Source organism: Anthonomus grandis, chromosome 7, assembly GCF_022605725.1.
Source record: "Anthonomus grandis grandis chromosome 7, icAntGran1.3, whole genome shotgun sequence".
NCBI classification, from domain to species: domain Eukaryota; kingdom Metazoa; phylum Arthropoda; class Insecta; order Coleoptera; family Curculionidae; genus Anthonomus; species Anthonomus grandis.
Window position 1 is genome coordinate 34,810,774 of NC_065552.1, and position 22,149 is coordinate 34,832,922.

Below are 22,149 nucleotides of genomic sequence, written 5' to 3' on the forward strand. Positions count from 1 at the left end.
CGGACTCAATGTTCAATGACATCTATATGAGTGGTCTGTGTAAGGAAGAGAAGTAATACAGAGATGTGCTGATTCCTATTTGGCCTCCGCACGTATCCGAAAATAATGAGATTTCTTTAATATTCTCAGGAAGTTTTAAAATCCACTGCATCAGGGCAGTCTCGATTTCATTACTTCCTCTCTTTCCCTTTACGTCAGACCAGACAATGCAGTACGCCTCATTAGGTAGTCTGGATTCGTAAATACACAAGTTGTAGATACAGAGTTTCCTTGAGTAGTATAACAGCGATTCCTCACCCGACGGTATTTGAAGAACACTCTGTAAGTCGAACGTAGCAGAAAGGAATGTAGCATCTTCATTTTACAGCACCTTGTCTTATTCTTTAGCTAAATTAGCTTCATTTTTTCGAACAATATGATTATTGTAATCAAACTCAAGTTGATCAGTAAGTGTTGTTGTCTTTTTGGCCTCTGAAAATTTATTACACAAGGAACACTGGTCTTTTTTCGGCACAAAAAATGACGTGCAAAAGATTTTTGTGTACATTGAGTGAGTCACGGGTGTTCGATTATTTTCCACGCAAAATTGTTTGTATAAAAAAAAAACATTTTGCCGATGGATAACTTTGAGTCCAATAAAGCCTTTTTGTAGTTTTTCTGTAATAGTGTGACTCCATTACTGGAAACATATTAATATGCTGTTTTACAAAGGCAACATCTTCGTCTTTAGTTTTATTATACGGCGGTTTCTTGCCCCGCCTATCATCCGGTGCGAAAACCCCATCTTTACAACCTTCAAAGGCTTTATTTATTGGGCCATTACTTATGCTTAAAGTTTTTTGGAAAAATGTTTGACATACCCTGTGCTCTGTTTCATTTTTCATAAAATAGCATGCTCTACTACATTTGCGTTTTTTGGCTAATGGCACATTTGTTCCAGGTTAAATTTTTAAATAAAATCCTTTTGCCTCGTATAACTGGAGAGACTCTAAAAGTATTTGCAAATGTTATGCCTGTCTTCTTTACTAAAAATAGTGCTGCACTTATATTTACAAGTGTCGTAGTTAACTGGCTTGGCTAACTTGGCTGGTCTAGATTTTTTCTTTGTTTTATAAGGCTGACAATTAAACATCTTTTTTTTTTAATATTTTTTCGCCAATTAGCTGGATTAGCTTGTGTCCACCGACATTTTTTTTTCGGGGAGGTCTTTACGCCATCCAAACAATTTTCTTCTTCTTCTTCCCTTCTTTGTTTCCTTCCTTGTAAACTTTCCTGTTCCTCCTCACGGCTAGTCACATCAGGCTCATCAGCAGCTGGTACCCAATTCTTGTCTGCTACAGAGTCATCGTCTGATTCATCCTGCAATAGAAAGATGTTTTAATCATAAAATGTTGCAGTTTTATTTAAACAGACTTACAACATCGTCAAGTACAGCAATTGACAGTGAGCTTCTACGTTCTCTATTTGAATCTCCTAAAGGCCTAATTGTGCTGCTGCAGGAAGCTATTTCCTCAACAATTAATGGATTCTGCAATTATTGAAAAATATTCTTAATCTTAATCTCAATATTATTATTATTATCATTATTTTGCTTACAGAACACTTTACTTCAACGTAACGGGGGCGGGGGCTGAACATACACTTTTACTGTTCTCCGTGACATGTATAGGGATTTGATAGTTTTTTTCCTAAAATATAAACGAAACTATATGTATAATGTAGTCCTAAATTAATTTATTTAAGTGCACGCTACTAAAATTTCTATTATTTTACTTTTATTACAAGCAAATAAAAAATACCTAATTTTACAAAAATCAAATTTAACATTATGCGAAAAATCATCGACTGATTTTTTTTTTAAAAGCCATTAATATTTAAAAATAAAAGCTAAAAAATATTAAACCAAACAACCTTAAAGTACCGTGTTTCTTTTAGTCTTAAACATCTCAAATGTTGTCATATTTATATCATTTTACTATGCCAATAAAAAATACTAGCTAAAGCAATTGCGTTATATATGTGATGATATTTTGAAATGCCGCGATATTTGAACGCGCATAAATCTTTTATACGAAAAGTTATTAAGTTACTTAATGGTTTTTTGCATAAGGAATTTTTACTTTTATTCTTTTGGTGATTTTTAGCACATAAAAAAATAACTTATTAGTAAATTTATACAGCTAGTGACTTTATAAAATTAAAGATATAATAAAAATATAATGTGGAACGCAGTTAGTTAATTTTTCCTGTAAAATGTTACTTAGTGACTTTTCGCAGGGATACGACGATATATCAAGTATAACATCGCTTGAAGTTTAAAAGAATTTGTTTTTGGTACCTTCAAGAAATATGACATACTTTTTTATTTAATTACAAATTTTTCAAAAATATTTTCTCATTATATTCCTTTAAACGTAATTCAGGAGGTTGTTTGTAGAAACTCACAATAAGCGATCCAACAGTATCGTATAAACAACTATTTGGTTTTATGTAACCCCTATATGAAAACACTCTTTTAAAAACTCTTGTAAAAATTTTACGCCTAATGTAATGTTAAGCCATTTAATGGCGTAAAGTTTTTTTTGTTATTTAGATCTTCTTTAGTGACCCACTGTATAACTTCAGTCTTTCAAAACTCTATTAATTATTATTTTCTTTATATTATATAATCATTGTAATTCAATTGGGACCATAATATTAGGAATTCGTTTATCTTATTTTTATACATAGTTCTTAGCTTCTGAACCCGCATTAAAGAAATCAACCTTAGAATAGTAAAAAGTGTCATACAGTCAAAAGTCTCGCATACGTTTCATGTATCTTTAATTATTTTATTTTTAGCAAAAAGGTGAAATACGGGAAGACCTGTTGAGACTATTTTATACCTTGCTGCTTCAACCTCTTGAGCTGAATGAATTTGACCCTTGAAAACTTACACGGAAAAACGAGTTTTAGTGATACTTCAGATAAAAGGATATTAAAAAAAACGTTTCAACGCCACCAGGTTTTTTTTTTTTAAATTAAATTACTAATTAAAGTATATTCAGTAAATATTTTTTTTTTACATGTTGATATTATATGAGCCATTAAGTTCGCTTTCTCTGATAACCTTGAATCTCTCTCTCAGAATTTTTGAAACATTAAATCATAATGAAGGACTATCGTACAATAACAACAAAAGGATTTCCCGTGTTTCACCATTTTATGAAAAATCAAAATTTTATGTGTGACTCTTAAGTAACCCTGTATAATTATTGGTAATAATTACATAACTATTAGAATTCTATTAAAAACTTTATCACAATATAAAAATATAGCTGATGTAGCTTTGATAAACATGCCCAATTTTTGAGTAGACTAGAATATAAAGATATTGTTTACATTTTATTTTGATAAGGCAATTAAAAATAACAGAATATAGTCAAGACTTAGACAACTGCATTTATTGGTGATGGAAAAATCATAAATATAGTTTTATTATATCTAAGTGGAACGCAGAATACTTTTCAAATATAGTAACTAAATTTAGATTGTTAGAATATCTTTATGATAACTGAAAAGCAGAATAGCGATGTTTGTTATAAATCAAACGTTTTACATTTTCAAACATTATGAGTATAACTAATGACTTTATCGTAACAAATATTTGCCTAATCCTATAACATGAATATTCAACAAATAATTCAAAAAATGATCCAATTTTATAAAAAAGCAAATTCAACATCAAATAATGAATGTCTTTTTATAAGAATATGTAAGAATTCATATGAGTTAAAATGTACTTGAACTGGGTCTAATAATCTAAAGTATTCCATTTACATTAATATCTTTCATTAAAATCAATCGTATTGCTATTTTATATTGGAATGTCATTAAATAATTTAATATTTTAATTTTTATAGAAAAGGAAATAAGTGGTTATATTCTGTAGTAAAATTCCATCAAAATAAATGTAAACAATATAAATGACTTGTATAGCATTTCCAATTACTTTTTTAAAATGACCAAATTTAATATACGTAGTAGCTTTCGCAAATATTACTGTCTCTTGCATATTTCAGGTTCTATCTAAAATAGAGCATTTCTTATATTATATCTTAATAACTACCACGCTTTAAAGACTGCTTAAAATATAATAATATATTATATTTATAGAGTATAGTATTCAGATTCAATATATTTGCTTCCTATACTATTACAAAGTTAAAATGATCAACCTATTTATCAAGTAAAGTCCATTCAGCAAAATTTATCATTTTTACTAGCTATTAGCGTTTAATAAGACGGTAATTTATAAGTAAGTTCAGTCTTCTGATTAAACGTCGTTTGTTTGATGTTTTAATTATTAAGGCGTCTGGTAATTTTGCAATAAAATAATAAATGTCTTTACATCTGAAGTTTTTTTAACCTGAAAATGTTATTTCCAAAATGTGTTAAAATAGGTGCTAATAAAAACTGTTTTGTCATATCAAGTGTCACAAAAACGAACTTTTTAATAACATACTTGCTATTAAGTTGATTTTCGTATTCGCAGTACCAATTCAGAGCATTAGTGAAATTAAAGATCCATTAATAGACTTTCAAGCTGGTATTGACTAACCTTGACTAACGTCGTACTTATTGCTCGTAATCTGAAAATATTCTTCCATCGGAATAGCTCTAAGGTATTTCCGGATGGCTGTGTATACCATGGAGTGCAGGTGATATTTCTTAGAGCCCTATTGTGAAATAAATGAATCCAAGGACTAGAGTCAATTTCCATCTGAACAGAAGTGGGGCACAATACGTACATGTCCATAAAGTCAAAAAAATTTTTTGGAGTAAATCAATGCAGTCTATTTTTACTACCTAAGCTTATGCTAATATTGATACCCTACATTATATAACTCAGCATCCAATATACAGATAGTATTTTATATTTACAGATTCAATATCCTATTATAACAAAGCCAAAAATATATTTACGTAAATCCAGTTAATATAAAATGATAAAAAAAATTTAAAATCTTCAAAAAATGAAATCAGAGCATCATTTTGCTAAGCTAAGGACATTCTGGAGTTCAAGGAAAACGGAATTGCTGATCAAATAACACAGAAACATGCCAGAAACGTTTACTTGCAACTATAGAAATATGCTAGCAGTGGTCCGATTTCCTTACAGATAAACCACAAATGTTCCTGCTATCGTCCATATTGCTTTTTTAAACGTTTGTTTGACATCTTATATGGAATGGTTCTGCGACACTTTAGAATGTCGATTTTACATCTTTAGTATATTTGCCGTAGAAATTTGCAAACACAGATTTTTTAAATTTAATAGAATATCCAGAGAATCATTCAAGGAACTAAAGAATCATTTCAAAAATCATTCTAGGAGAAACTAATGCCATTATGAGAGATAGCATACCAGCAGAAAAAAAGCTTTTAATTTTAGGGTAATATGATTTTTATTTTTATTTTGTTATGTTCTGTAGCATATTTTTAGTATTTTATTTTTAACAGTTAGTAGCAAGGTAGCACCCTTAATATAAAAAACCAGAAAAGAAACTGGAAAACCGCTCTCAGAAAAAGTGCACGGTTATAGGCACATAATACAAAAAAAAACGAAATAAAGTTAAAATAGGCTCATATTATCTGAACTCTAGGAGTATGGGGAGTATGTTTATGTTGCCGGTTGTTGCAGTACAGAAAGCTTTCGTTGATTGTAATTTTGCGACTGTTAAAGTGACAATAATTCAAGCAGCCATCCAGAAGGCAGTGGCTGATTTTGCTGATGCGACTGTTGTTACTGTTGTCTTGCCAATAATAGTTGTTGCAATTCAGAAGGCCCTGACTGATTTTTGGGAATATTGATGGATTTTGTGGCCATTGTTCAGGTTGAAAACAATGGAAATGTATGAAGAAACCAGCAATTGAATAACTGTTTAATGTTATCATCATTTCCATTCTCGCGGCTAACTTTTATTGCATTGGGATTGATTTCGAAATGGGTACCAATGAAAACAAAAATAGTTTATCATCATTGCCTGCATTTTCTCCCTCTTTTAATGCTTTTTTGTCCTTTTCTTTTTGTCTGTGTGTATGTTTCTGCACTGTATCACATAATACTTGATCAACTTTTACACTGTTTTTTTTTTCTTATAAAGGGCTTCATTTTGCTGTCACCTTTTCATAGAATCTTCTCTATCTATAGCTGCATCCCGTGTAGCTACAATCTCCCTCTCGTGGGTGGTTGCAAATTCATCCTGGATACAATTCATCGAAGTTTCTGTTGCTCTTTTGGTTATTACGACTTGTCCATCTTGGTACCTGTTCATGATGTTTTTCAACTTTTTTTTGATCATAGAACCTAAAAATTGAAACAAACATTATTCTTTGCAGGTACCTAGCAACTGGTTGTTCATTTATGAATTTATGAATCTACAGCAATTTTTGAAAAAGTTTGTAAGGGCACATGTCGACTTTTACAATTTTAAATGCTGAAAAATAGTTGAGGGTTTTAAGGAAACTTCCAATTACCCGTACTGCCTAGGTGTTATTAATTGCAAACTCATTCAACTCATACAATGATACACCTAAAAGCGGTTCAATGTTCTATAACTATAATAACTAGTTTTCCATGGTACTATTTGCGATGTGTTATAGTAATTATTTATTCGCATACATCGATGTTGGCTCATATGGAAAATCTAGCGACTCTAGAGTCTTTAAAAACTTGGCACTCTTCGAAAAAATGGTAAATGAGACACTACACATTCCTACAGCAACACATATCGAAGGAGATGCTACTACAGACTATTTTTTTGTTATAGGAAGGATATATAATGGTAAAAAAAAATTAAATAACCGATTGTCAAGTTCGCAGCGCTACATTGAATGTACCTTTGGTATATTAGCTAATAAATGGAGAATTTCTCATAGACCAATTATTATTAAACTTTAATGTACCGGACGCCAACAAACTTCCTAAGAGTAATATTCTACTAAATGTTTTAGTAGCGGATGAGGCATTTGGGCTGGATACGTATCTTTGGGAAACCATTTTGCAAGAATGACGCTAAACAAAGTAGACCTAGCCATATTTAACTACAGATTATGCCGCGCTAGAAGAGTTACAGAAAATTCATTCGCGTTACTAAGCCAGATCTTCAGAATGTTTTATACGCCAATAGCTGTTGTTCCTGAAACATGTGATAATATTGTCATGGTTGCTTGTTGCATCCACAACATTTTACGAGATGCTTATCTAGAAAAGAGTAATCAACCTTACTACACTAAAAATATCGAAGCAGATTTACCGACTGAAAATGTAATTCCATTAGCACGTGCGGGCACATTTGCGAATGCAGCTGGTTTTCTTGTAAGAAACAAGTTTAGCGAATATTTCATAACTCAAGGACAAGTATCATGGCAGGACGAAAGAATAAATCGAAAAGAGTAAAGTGAACTGTATTATACTCGTATACTTGATTAATAATAAATATAAATGACACCTACCTGTTTTGTTTATTTCTGCTGCAATTCCTTTTCAAATTTTAATATTATCTCGATATGCAGAGAGACTGCAATCATAAATCGGTGGATTCTTAGCGACATATTCAATTAATTTTTTATCATCTTTGTTCGAAAACGGGGCCATTTTGAAACAGAAAATAGTTTTGTTCTTTTAAAATGCGTGCGTCCTCGACGAACAACGCAAGCGGACTGTTTCTAGAGCAGTCGGGTCGTACTCCCGCGTTAATCACCTCTGTTGCATTTGTCGCGGTCGGATGCTTTGAAAAGAAATCTATATAAATAGATTAAAGGGGTGCCCATACGACAGGTCACATTGCCGCAGCAATCGCATCGGTCGCACTGGCCGCGACGATCAAAAGGCTACCCTAAAGGCTCGTTTTCATGCGACATAATAATATCATGACAGTTAAAGTCATGACAATATGACATTTTTTGTGAGTGTTTTCATGTATTCAATGTCTTGACTTTTGCATTAAACTAAAAATGGCATCGACTGAAGTGATTGCGGCAGCTGCACGAGTGTTAAGTTTTATTATAAGTGAAAATAAAGAAAAAAAAGGAAAAGTGAAAAAAAAAATCTGGATAAGACAATGGATCCAACGAAGAAATAAATTGGGTGCATGTAACACCCTTATACGAGAACTTGCTGCAGAAGATCCTTCAAGCTTTTTGAATTTCATGCGCGTAGACCAGACTATGTTTAATATTCTACTTGGGAAGGTTCAAACTAGCATTCAAAAGAAGAATACTGTTATGCGAGACGCATTATCAGCTAAATTGAAGTTTCAAATAACTCTGAGGTACTTGGCTACAGGAGACTAATTATCTTCTTTACAGTATCTGTATCGAGCCCCGAAATGTTCAATAAGTATATTCCTACCTGATGTGTTGGACGCCATATATGCAGGATTGAAGGAATTTATAAAGGTAAGTAATTTATTAATGTAACCAAATGTTACATTAAAATACGTTAATATGAAAACAAAACATTTATTCTGTGATCCCTCATAATTTTTATTATAAACGCATAAAAAAAACACTAACTCATAAAAATGTTTATGTAACATAATTTGTATAAGCGCGATAAAACACGTTGCTTACACTATAATTGCTAAAGTGACCAATTCGAAAAGTATGTTTGTAGTGGAGAACTTAGTGGTGGCGCTATATGTGTAGAGTCTATTGCGACTGATTGATTGGTTACACCGCCTTCCCCAAAATTTTGTGCATATTGGGTTGTAGCTGAAGTATGCACGCTACTTGTGCTAAAGGATGAACTGGGACGAGAGGAATCTAATGAAGAATTCTGCTCTAAATATTGTAAGCGAGTTTGTGTAATCAGATTTTCGATTTTACTCTGCAATTTTAATGCTGCTGGTAACGGTAGCTTTTCCAGTTGCATACCGACGGAAGTCCCAAATGCTATAAATTCGTTGTTTGCGTGAGCATTTGAAATTTTTTCTACAGCATTATCGATTGATGATATTTGCTTTTTGCGACATCGAGATGTGAGTGGCCGTTTTGTGACTGCTCTTACTGGATTTGACTCTGAAGTATTGCTAGTTGATGGATTTAAGATACCGGTGGTGTTTGCATTATTTAGAGTAGCATTGTTGTCCATAGACGGATTCTCAATCGCTGTACGAGCAGCTTCATCCTCCTCCTCTTCTTCATCCTCGTCATCATCCGGTTGCTGTAAAAAAAATTATTTAGAATTGAAAATTAGAAAAATGATTTTTTTAGTTGAGCTTTACAATACCTAGTATAATAGTTGATTATTGTTTCAGATACCAAGGGACGAAAACGAATGGAAGAATATAGCACAAGGATTTGATAAGAAATGGAAGTTCCCAGGCTGCGTGGGAGCATTAGACGGCAAGCACGTGGTAATTCAATGCCCACCCAATACGACATCTTTGTATTTTAATTACAAGGGAACATTTAGCATTGTCCCGTTAGCACTAGTCAATCACGATTATTGTTTCACATTAATAGACATCGGGGGATATGGAAGTCAATCAGATGGCGCAATTTTCGATCATTGTGCATTTAAAACTGCACTTGAATCAAATGCACTAGAGATTCCACCAGAATGTGTTATCTTAGGAGATGATGCTTTTCCATTAAAACCGTATCTCATGACTCAATACCCTCGACGTCCAGACATGCCATACGAATAGAAGATCTTTAACTACCGACATTGCCGTGCGAGGCGCATTGTAGAGAATGCTTTTGGTATACTAGCCAGTCGATTTCGTATATACAGGAAACCAATATGTGTAGCTGAACGTAGTGCAGTTAAAATAGCAAAAGCTACTTGTGCCCTACACAACTGGATTCGAAAAACCATTGGACCCGCTAATGATAGCATAACTTGTGATGTAGAAGACTTTATGCAGGGTAAAATTATACAAGGAAGTTGGCATAAGGAACCTTCTGAGGGATTAGTTAATCTAAGGGCTACAAAAAATCGAAATTACCGCAACGAAGTCCGTGAAAAAAGAAATAATTATGCGACATATTTTGTTGGAGAAGGGGCTGAAGACTGGCAAGATCAAATGATTTTGTGAGTATTTCTCATTTTGTAATAAATGTATTAACTATAGAAAAAGTATTAATTCACTTACCAGGTTTGATTCCGAGAATATTTCTGTTGTTGGTCTTAGGAATCTATCAGCAACTTCAAACCAAAAAAAGCTTTGGGACATACACATCTCCCGTTCCACTTCCAGTTTTTCTACTGTTTTTAATTTTCCGTACTTCTGTATTGTATGTACCACGAATACTCCTTATTTTTTTGCGCAATGTCTCTAATTCCAGTTCTAGCTAATAAATGTTCTTCTGCTTTGCTTCTTGCGATTCTGTCTTTAAATTCACGATTAATCTTATTCCACAAACAAGGAACTCTCTCATATTCCTCCAAAAAGTGAACGATATTAAAAAAACCATTTCCTTTTTCCATTATTTAAACCTTGTAAACTTATTCTTTTTAACCTCACTTTCACACGCGAGACTCGTAAAATTGATGCCACGTAGTCACGACAATGCGAAATTGCAGTTTTCACAAGGTTTGTTACTTGGAACTAACATAAAATGTCACAAAAATATCAACATGATTTTGATATCGCGACACTAATGCCACGGCGTCAAATTGTTGTCACGACAACGTGACTTTGAAGTTTACATGTTTTAAAATGTCGTGACTTTTAGTGTCATGGCACTAAAGTCGCGACATTATCGCCACCTGAAAACTGACCTTAACCGGTGAAAACAACAACAAACGCCGACTCCGATCGTTCGTAACGTTACTACAGCTAGTGCTGCCAACGTAAATCTGGTGTGTTTTTGTTTCTAATCAATGAGTATAGAGTAACTATATCATTTCTATGGCGCTTAATTTAAATACATAATTTAGAGAGTTTTGCAAAATATCTCTACAGAAATAAACGAAATCGTGATGAAGTGGTTTTATTATATTATATTATATATTATATTTTTATTTTTAATTTTCAAACGACTATTAGTCAGAAACTGAATATTCGAAATTATTTATTTGCGGTATATTATATATATATATATATTTATTATTATTATTTGCGCTCGCGGGACTTTTTCTGGTTTTTATTTAATATACGTCAAAAACATTTGAGGTCAAACATGTTGATGTTTTATTTTATGACAGCCAAAACTTTGACACGCGTGCAAAAATTAATTAGTAAAATGTTTTTAATGAGAATCATATTAGCAATGTTTTACAAAAATCATGGCTAAAATGCACGATAAATATCCAAAACAGTTGGTCATAAATGGTACTTAAATGGTACGTTTCTGGTATATTTTGTATTATCTGCGACCTAGCTAAAGGAGCTATTAATAAAGACAAATCCGTTCATGGATTACAATTCTATGATATATTTCTGTAATTTTTATATTAAGGCCAATAAGTAAGATATAACAATAAGTAAGATACCAAAGTTCACTTGGGGCCATTAATGGAAGATACCAACTTTAGTTCGAGTAAACCATTGACTCTTTGAATGCCAGTGAAGTTAACCGACGCATATAATTTAGTAAATATATTGAAGGAAGACAGTAGAATTAACCACTTATTAGTAAAATGTGTACAAAAGGCGTAACGAGAGCTTTAATTAATTTCTACTATATGTTTTACTTTATGTAAGAATCCTTACCTTCCCGATGGTCCCAGTGTTGTGTGTACACCCCTAATGCACCCCTTGACGTAAAAAGTGTGTCCATGTCTAAATTCCCTTAAGTAGTGTAGTACAGCAGATAACATACGTCATATATGTATATCAACTACGTTAATATTCCGGCTCTATGTACTATGTGCAAAGTCTTAAAAAAAAGTTGTATCTTGAAATATAAGAACAATATTGTGTCTATATAACAATAAAAGAAATTTGCATTAGGTCCATCCTCTGTACAGGTAAATGTAAACAACGCTCCCTGTGAACCATTTTAAAATTAATAAAACATTGATATCGATTGTTGAATCCAGAGCGGCCCTGTAAAGTGCGCTTGTGCCCGTTTTATCGATTTGACAACCAGCTGTTTGATTACGAGGGATGCGTTTAAAGTAAGATAAAAATGAGACCTTTTGTAACATTATATTAAAAATATATGTAGGTTATGTGAGTAGATTATTTCGTACGAGCTTTTTAATCACTTCCTAAATTTTTCGAGTTGATTTTTTTTTATTAATAGTCGATTTTATATGTTCGTTCTTGATACGGTTTACCGGAAATATTGTGTTTTGAGGGTAATCTTTCGTGCACTGTCCGTATTTTGGTATAGATAAGATTTATTTATATAATTTTCCGTGAGTTGTTCAGTTTAAAGGTCGTTTCGCAGACATAATACTCTCAAATACGGAAAGTTCGAAATACGTAAACTTACGAGAATCTTAGACTTAGATTTGCCTTATTGTGCAGCAATATTAGGTTTAATGTTATATTTGTGGTAAATAAATACTAAGGTAAATCGGTAATTCGTTGTTTACTATGCTCCGGGAAATATTTAAATGACAGTCAAAAGGTACGTTTGTTTTAATAAGCCAGAAGATACCTAATATCGGTAAGTTATGATATGTAATTTCCGCACCCTTTTTAGTGCTTTTCAATATTAATTTCTTAAATTTTGCACCTACGCATATATGTATATTAACTATTCTATATTGAATTTTATTATAAATGTGTGCTTGATCAGGTGGGTGGATAAACAAAACATACACTGATAACGTTCCCTGCACCAATATATAGGATTTGAGATATTTTTGTTCATGACTTTAAAGAAGTATGTTAGAAAAACGTATAATTTAGTGCAAGTTAACAAAGTAAAGAAACCTGTACCTATCCAAGGTTTTTACTGCAAAATGGCCAATAAAGTAAATGCTGTTTATAAATTCCAGTATGTAACTATATTTCAAACTTTTTAAATGAATATTGTAAAAGCTTCATTTAAATGCTTAAAATGCCTTAATATGTTTAAGTTATTTCTGACCTTTTTTGTATTATAATAAGAGTTTTCCAAATAATACAGTGCATTTACTTAGCATAAGTAACACATAATAAATAAATAAACGTGTAATTTTGTGTTACATTAGATGTACATTTTTGGCTATACTTCAACTATAAATATCGGATAAAATGTCTGCGTAATATGCATTGAGGAATTTAATATTATGTTTTATTCAGGTTAAACAAGAAGATTTATTGCATGTTAATATTATACAATTATTATTTCATTAAAATTAAATCTTCTGCAACTTTTATACCGATACGCCTTGCTTTTGAAAAATAAAATGGGGTTTTTTCACGTTTTACTTAAAAACCTTAAGGTTATGTGAGAAAAATATAGATACAAAAACTATAGATTTTTTTATCACCTATAATTTTTATAAAAAGCATTTTTCTCTTATGCTATCATTTTCTGGAAAAAATTTTTTTTCCTAAACTCTACCTTTATCCCCCCACCCACCCCACACAACTTACCAGTAAGAAATTGTTTTCAAAAATCATTGTTTTCCAAAATAATACGCATGAATAATAGCTGGTTTCGTCATTAATACCTAATCTAATAAGACAGCTTGTTTATTTAAATTTGATATAATTATATATATGTATATTAATAAATATTTAATACAAAAACAGTGCTACTAGATTGTATGTTATAAACAAAAAACGATGATTTTAAAAAAAAAAATTACTGGGCCAATATTTGGGGTGGGTGGGGGGGTAAGGGTTGTGTTAATGAAAAGTAATGTTTTTGCATAAAATATACAGGGTGCCTCCGATTAAGTCGGTACTATTGGTATCTTTGTTAATATTAAAATACAGGGTAGGATAAATTAGCAAACTAGTAGGATTTTTTTTGTTGATTAAAATGGTGAAAACAGAAAAAAAAATTGAACATCGCGTTTTTGAGAAAATGTGAAAAATATTCTTTTGTTAAATGTAATTCCCTGTATATTTTTACATAAATCAAAAGATTATAATTTTCTTAATAAAAAAGTTTATTTACATTAATAGCCTAAACCTAAAAATAACAAAGTTATAGCGATATATATAATTTTATCAAATTTAGGCAAGTTGGCCTTAAACTTTTTGAGAGCAAAACAAATAAATCATTGTTTGAATAATAAAATGACAGTAGCCGTAAAGATTTTATTAAATAAAGAAATACTGACAGTTACATGTTTGTGTGACAGAGCGCTAGAAGAGTAACGCCAGAGAAATCTATATTTGTCCTGAATACACCCAAGACGAATACAAAGTTATAAAAATTTTAAGAGAACACCTAAAAAAGGCTCGACAAAATCAACAAGCTGCAAAAATTAAAAACAAGACATTAGTTATTGAGGGTAAAACATATTCAGTAAAAGAATTACAAAGTAAAGAAACAGCTGGGCTTTTCCAAGAGGGTACTAAAGGCAACAAAGAGACACCATCAGGCTCAAATAAACGTAGAGCTTCTCCATCCCGCACCGGAATCCAGGAGAAGGAGAATCCTACCAAGAGGAAAACTCGTGCTCAAAATAGGGATTTTGATAAAAAAAATTAGTTTTGAAACTGTAATTTGTATATGGGTTTTGAACTCTAAATTTTATTATTTGTTTACTTCAAATTTTTTTGGTTTTAAGATCTGTGTAGGCTTTACGTTCGTAACTTGTTGCACTTTTAAGACTGTTGGAGGGAGAATTCTGCAAGGACATAATTATATTTTAGATTTAATTTTGTTTTTTGTATATTTTGGTTATTGTTTTAAAATCTGTGTTGGTTGTACGTTGTAAGTCCTTTAAGCGATTTTTAGCCTTTTTTATTCTATTTATTTATTTCTAAATTCTATCAGGTCTAAAGTGTTTTATTGGCATGAGATAAAAGCATTTCTTTCATTGACATGAATAATTATATCAGGGACTATACATATTTAAGAATTGACACATCAGAGATAGAAAACCCAAATGATTTGAATGACCATATTTTGCCAAATAGTAATTTTAATATTTTGCAATTGAATATTAGAAGTATAAATCAAAATTTTGATAATCTACAATGTCTGCTGGGCCAATTTTCATTTAATTTTGATGTCATTGTTCTCTCAGAAACACATTATGTCTTTGATGAAACAGTTTATCAGATGAATGGATATAATATAATATATAATAGAGGCATTTTAAATAAATGTGATGGAATAATTATTTTTGTAAAAGAACACGTATCACAAAAACATAAATTTGAATTCATTGGTCAAGTAAAATCAATAGAATTGGAAATAACTACCCCTTTAACAAATATGCTTTTAATAACTTGTATATATAAATCTCCCAGTATAAATAAGGATCAATTTAATAATGATTTTGCCCACTATCTCGAACAGAGAAAGAATATAAAAAACCATGTAATTACTGGTCATATAAATATAGATTTGTTATCAATGAAAAGGGAAAGTGAGGAATATAAAAATATAATAAATTCCTATCATTTTGTTTCGTATATTAATAAATTTACCAGACCGGAGTCAAAAACCTGTCTAGATCATTTTTTGGTTAAAGTTTGTAATGAGGATATTTCAAAAATTCCTACGTCTTTTATTTTGAAATATGATCTTACAGATCATTTTCCAATTATTTTGAATTTAAGCTTAAAGGATGAGGATGCAAATAATAATAGTCATTTAGTGAAAACAAAGAAATATATTAACTATGAGGCATTAAGAAATGACTTAGAAATGGAAGACTGGCAATTGATATATGGTACAAGAGACACGGAAGTGGCAACAAGGATGTTTATGCATATTTTAGTTGGGAAAATTGAAAAACATACAGAATTAATTAAAATAAGTAACAGGAAAAACGGAAAAAGTAAATAAATTACGAAAGGTTTACTAAGAAAAATAAATGAAAAAAATAGTTTATGTCTACAGTGTAAAAGAGAACCAAATAATGAAGAACTAAAGGAAAGATATAAAACATTCAATAATGAGATAAAAAAACTTATTAAGGGAGCAAAAAGGGACTTTGTACAAAATACAATTAGAGACAACAAAAATAAAACTAAAGCTCTCTGGAATTGCGTTAATGCCATATGTAGTAATAAAAAAAAGAACAAGGGAAATATTAGTAAAATTAAGCTTACAAATGGTGAAATACTGGAAGACAAACAAAACATAACAAACCAGTTTAATAAATATTTTAGTAAAATAGGGCAAACACTTGCAAATACTATAAAAATAACGAATACCTATGTTTATAAGTCTAACGAAAACCATCATATTCATCAATCGATGTTTTTAAGGGAAACGACGCCCACTGAGGTCATAGAGATCATTGACAGGTTAAAAAAAGGCAAATCGCCAGGTGTTGATGGCATTAAGGCCGAAACCCTAAAAGAAATAAAAATTGAAATAGCACATGTGCTAGCATATTTAATAAATATGTCCTTCAATACAGGTATCTTTCCCGAAATTTTAAAAATTGGTATGATCACACCTCTACACAAAACTGGCCTGGAAGAAGACCTTAACAACTACAGATTAACCTCTCTAATTTCCAGTATAGCTAAAATTTATGAAAAAATTTTTAAAAATCGGTTAGTGTCATTTCTAACAAAGAACTTCATTCTTTCAAACAAACAGTTTGGCTTTCGAGAAAAAATGTCAACAGAAGATGCAATTATACATTTAACAAATTATTTATATGAAAACTTAGATAAATCTAAACCATCACTCTGTATCTTTGTTGACCTCTCTAAAGCCTTCAATACTGTTAATCACAAAATCTTGTTAGATAAACTAAATTGTTACGGCATTAGAAGAATAGTTTATAAACTAGTTGAAAGTTATTTAAAAAATAGAAAACAACTTGTCAAGATCGATGAAGTACAAAGCTCCTTCGCAGACATAACCTGTGGGGTACCCCAAGGCACTGTACTTGGCCCATTATTATTTATATTATATGTAAATGACTTACTTAAGATTGATATTTTGGGGGAAATAGTAAGCTACGCTGATGACACTGCCATATGTTATTCAGGAAATTTATGGAATTCTTTAAAACAGAACGCTAAAGCTGATTTTAGAAAAATTTCCTCTTGGTTTCAATCAAACAGACTGTCTTTAAACGCCTCTAAAACAAAGTATTTGACATTTACATCTTACACTTATAACTTGCCTCTGATGGGTCCTCTTAATATAAACTCCCATTTTGAGATACCAGAAGCAAATTCCATAAAGTATTTAGGTATACCATTAGACCGGCACTTAAAATGGGATATACATGCAGGTGAACTTACAAATAAATTAAGAGGCTTGATATCTAAGTTTAAACGACTTAAGGATTTTATGGATATTAAACACTTAAAAACATTGTACATTGCTCTGGTACAATCACATTTAAATTATGGACTCAGCGGATGGGGTGGATTAAGAAATTGCCATATGTCCTCCATTGAAGTTGTTCAAAAATGGATTTTAAAAATAATCTATGATAAAGACAAACTGTTTCCATCTGATCAGCTACACAATCTTGCTGGTATATTTGACTTAAAACAATTATATGTTCAAAAGTTACTTTTAAATCTTCATAAAAGGAAAATCACAGTTGAACATGTGAATCATTAATATGCTACTCGAGCTCAAAATCAAAGCGCTGTAGTTCCACGAAATGAAAAAACTATTGGTCAGCGATATTTTAGATTCTATATCTCTAAGATTTATAATTTGGTTCCGGGGCATATAAAAGATAAAATAAATCAAAAAAATTTTAAATTTTATATGAAAGACTGGATACAGCGGACGGACAGAGAAACGTTTAAAAATATATTAAATCATAATATGTAACATACTATGATATATAAATATGCTTTTCTTTTAAACATAATCTTTAGCAAATCCATGTAAAATTGAAAAGAAAGCAAATAAAATCACACAAACCTGGACATGACATACTACCTCGATATAGACCTTAAAAATTACCGAATTGGACATACTCGATCTTGATCTATGTTTTGAATATTATATCGTAGTCATTAAATTTTAGATAAGATTAACTCTGTAAAACTTTTTAATTCATATTCACGTACAAGTAGTAATCTCGCTACTTCTGTGATCATTGTTTATTCACTATTCTCTTGATCGTTATTATAGACATTTTGTAATATTGTTAATTATTATTTTGAATAAACTACTATTATTATTATTATTATTATAGATTCCAGACTCGTAACTTGCCAAACCGTAGATACTTTTTAATTCTCTATAGAAACTTTGGAAGTAACGAAAACGTGTTTAAAAGAATTAGAAGAAGGAACCAATTTATAGTAAGCGAGGATGTTGAAATTTCTATTTTGGCATATTTTGAAGCTCATATGGAAAACTCAACTAGAGATTTAACAAGAGCTTACGGTGTGAGCTTAGTAACAATTTGGCAGGTCTTAAAGAAACACAAATTTGTGCCATATAAGTATCGACCAGTACAAACATTGTTGCCTGGCGATAACGAGAGAAGACTTGCTTTTTGCAACTGGTTACGTAATGCATATGAAGCTAATGATATTATTTTAAACCATATAATTTGGAGCGACGAAGCTAGTTTTTCAAACAAAGGTATGTTTAACCGTAAAAATGTACTTTATTGGTCCCAAGAAAATCTTTTCCTTAATGATCCCAGAAATCCTCAAAATCAATTCGTTTGGTGCGGATTAATAGGAAGCCAAGTAATAGGACCTGTGTTTTATGATGGCACTTTGAGTGGAAAAAGATATGTTGATCTCATATCATCTGGAGCGCTGGAAGATTATTTGGATAATGTTAACTTGGAGAGACGGCAACAAATCTATTTTCAACAGGATGGAGCACCTCCCCATCAACTAAATGATGTAAGAATATTACTTAATAGACTGTTTGACGATAAATGGATTGCGACACGCGGCCTGATTCGTTGGCCACCTAGGTCACCAGACCTAACCCCTTTAGATTTATATTTTTGGGGTTACATAAAAAATGAAGTGTATAAAAAAAAAACAGAACCATTGATGAACTTCAAACACATATTGGGCAAATAATTGGTTCAATAGATAGAAGATCAATCTTAAAAGCTACAAGACGTGTGCTTAAGTGTGCTCAGAAATGTATTGAACAAAATGGCGATGTTTTTGCTCATTTATTGTAAATTAGTAGTTTTACTTGATGTTATTTATTTCAAAGCCAACTTGCCTAAATTTGACAAAATTATTAATATCGCTATAACTTTGTTATTTTTAGATTTAGGCTATTAGTGTAAATATAAACTTTTTTATTAAAAAAATTATTTTTTTTTGATTTATGTAAAAATATACAGGGGATTCCATTTAACAAAAGGACATTTTTCACATTTTCTCGAAAACGCGATGTTTAATTTTTTTTCTGTTTTCACCATTTTAATCAACAGAAAAAATCCTACTAGTTTGCTAATTTAAGCGGCCCTGTATCTTAATATTAACAAAGATACCAATAGTGCCGACTTAATCGGAGGCACCCTGTATATTCAATATTTAATTTAATAACCCTTTGTGTTTAAATTTCCTATAATTTGATGTAAAAATATTTAGTATAAAAACAGCATTATTAGATATTGTATAAAATGGACGAAAAACAGTGATTTTTCAGAAGAATTTCATCAAATATTTAAGGTGTAGTAATCGAGTTTAAAAACCACATATGTACATTCGTGTCAATTTTTTTAAATGCCAACGTTTTCTTCCTTTTGTAAACAGAATTGTATATGATATACGTATATTCTACAGTTTAATAAATATACCTTGAACATATACGGTTGATAAATATACCAAAACCAAAAATACAATAATCTAATAATAAATTTTATAAGTCATATACGAGGCTTGTCAAATAAATGTAAATTTTGGTAAAGAGTAAAGTACGTTCATTTTTGACAATATTAAAAATTGTTATAAAAAGAAGTGAAAGAAAAAAAGTAAAGAAGAAAAAGAGTTATAAAAATCAATAACAAATAACATCCAAACAAAGCAATAACATCCTGCCACTTTCATTTTGTTTCTATTTACAATAAAAATACAAATGTAAGTGTAATTACGTGAAGTCTAGGATACATTGACAAACAAATGATTTCTTTATAGGAAAAAATTTTTGACAGTGAGGTTGAAAACAGTATTTATAAAATTTAGTAGAAATGCCTACATTAAACACTGATGATAATATTGAAATTGTGTTAATTACCGGTGACAATTATAAAAAGGTATCAAGAAGCTGTAGAAATTTTTAATAACCAACACCCAAGGAAAAATCTTCAATATAACACAATAAGGAAAATATTTTAAAAATTCAAGATTATGGAGGTGAAAGTAATAAATTTATAAAGAAATTAGCGTTGTCAATAATGAGTTAGAGGTTGAAATAATGCACTCAACAATCGAACATCCTAAAAAATCCTTCACCCATAGAAGCTTTAATTTATTTATACAATTAGGACCAGGAGATCGTAATAGATACTTTAAATTCTGCTATGATATCCAAGTCATGTTAGAAAATAACCAATTTATGTGAAGACCATAACCGATGTTAGGCGAATAACCAAAGCGTTTTGGTTTTTACCAATTTCCGATTGGTATTTACCAAAAAGGTTTAGATGCTGTTCGTTTTTAAAAAGTGACATCTACAACCAAAGTTGTCACTAACATTAACGGTAAATACCCAACTGTAAAGCAAAATAATAGACGAAGGTTTCTGTTTACTTCACAATCTTTATTTCAAGAATACCGACGCGTTTCGGTTGTTAAACCATTGTCAAGGGAAAACTATGTAAGTAGAATATAAAAGGTTGTTATTAAACTAATAAACTAATTGAAAACATAGTAAAACTTACATGATATTATTACAAAATATCCATAAAAAGGTTAAAAAGACGGCACACACATAACATGACAATTATCAACACACCGTATTTACAAACAATAACAGATTTTGATTTTTTGAAAAACTTTACATGGGTATTACATTATACACAGATATTTAATGCTATTACTAATAGGGACATCTAGGATTAAATGCGGTTAACAGAACATTTAAAAAAAACAGTAAATTTACAGGAATGTGGAAACTACTTAAATAAATTTACAATTTTGGCCGCCTCTCGGTAGTGGGCGTTAATAGGTTTGTTCAGACAATTAACTTGTGTATTTATTTCTAGTTTTGCTATTTCTAGATTTTCTAATATATTTAATTTTTTACTTTTATTTAGGTTGTGCAAAACTTTGAAATTGTCGTCTGTATTAAATGAATGACCTGTTTCTCTTAGGTGCAATCCAAAGGCAGATTTTTTATCAGTAGGCGACTTCTGAGAATGAGTTCTTTAATTCTTAATTTGAAATTTCTGCCGGTTTGACCAGCATATTTGGCTGGAAAAGAGTCGCATGATAAAAGATAAACGCCACTGCCTTCTAATGGGCTTACAAAGTCTTTTAATCTTGAACAAAGATTTCTTATATTTTGAAAGGACTTATACACAATTTTTATATTGTTGTCTAAGGACTTAAGTAAATTACCTATTCTTAAAGAAATCGGACCAATAAAGGATTTTTTTTTATATAATATTGTCATGTTATGTGTGTGCCGTTTTTTTAACCTTTTTATGGACATTTTGTAATAATATCATTAAGTTTTACTATGTTTTTAATTAATTTATTAGTTTAATAACAACCTTTTATATTCTTCTTACATAGTTTTCCCTTGACAATGGTTTAACAACCGAAACGCGTCGGGATTTTTGAAATAAAGATTGTGAAGTCAACAGTACCCTTCATCTATTATTTTGCTTTACATAATGGTACTTCACCCTGGATAAATTTATGATAATCTTAAATACCCAACTGCCTAGTAGTTTTTCATTTTTGATTAAATGGTAATTTGAAATGTCAAAACATTCTTAAAAAAATAATAAAAATAAAGTCTCAACTTATATACGTTGTACTCCATTAGCCGAAGTTCTGTTGAAGGCACTTTATTAGAAGGGACACATTTCTTCTTTAAAGCAAGAACTATTTCTTGCATTTCGGAATAAAGCGACTGCCCTAAATATTTTAAAACCAACACGAAATTTTCATT

General features: G+C 30.8%; 1 protein-coding gene across 1 annotated transcript in view; it reads left to right on the forward strand.

Moving 5' to 3' along the window:
• Positions 1-12,210: 12,210 nt before the first annotated feature.
• LOC126738553 (synaptotagmin-7) overlaps positions 12,211-22,149 on the forward strand; it is a 94,826-nt gene continuing 84,887 nt past the window's right edge. The window contains exon 1 of the mRNA XM_050443934.1: positions 12,211-12,609. The gene's annotated coding sequence lies outside the window, so the exon portion shown is untranslated. The remainder of the gene's footprint in view (positions 12,610-22,149) is intronic.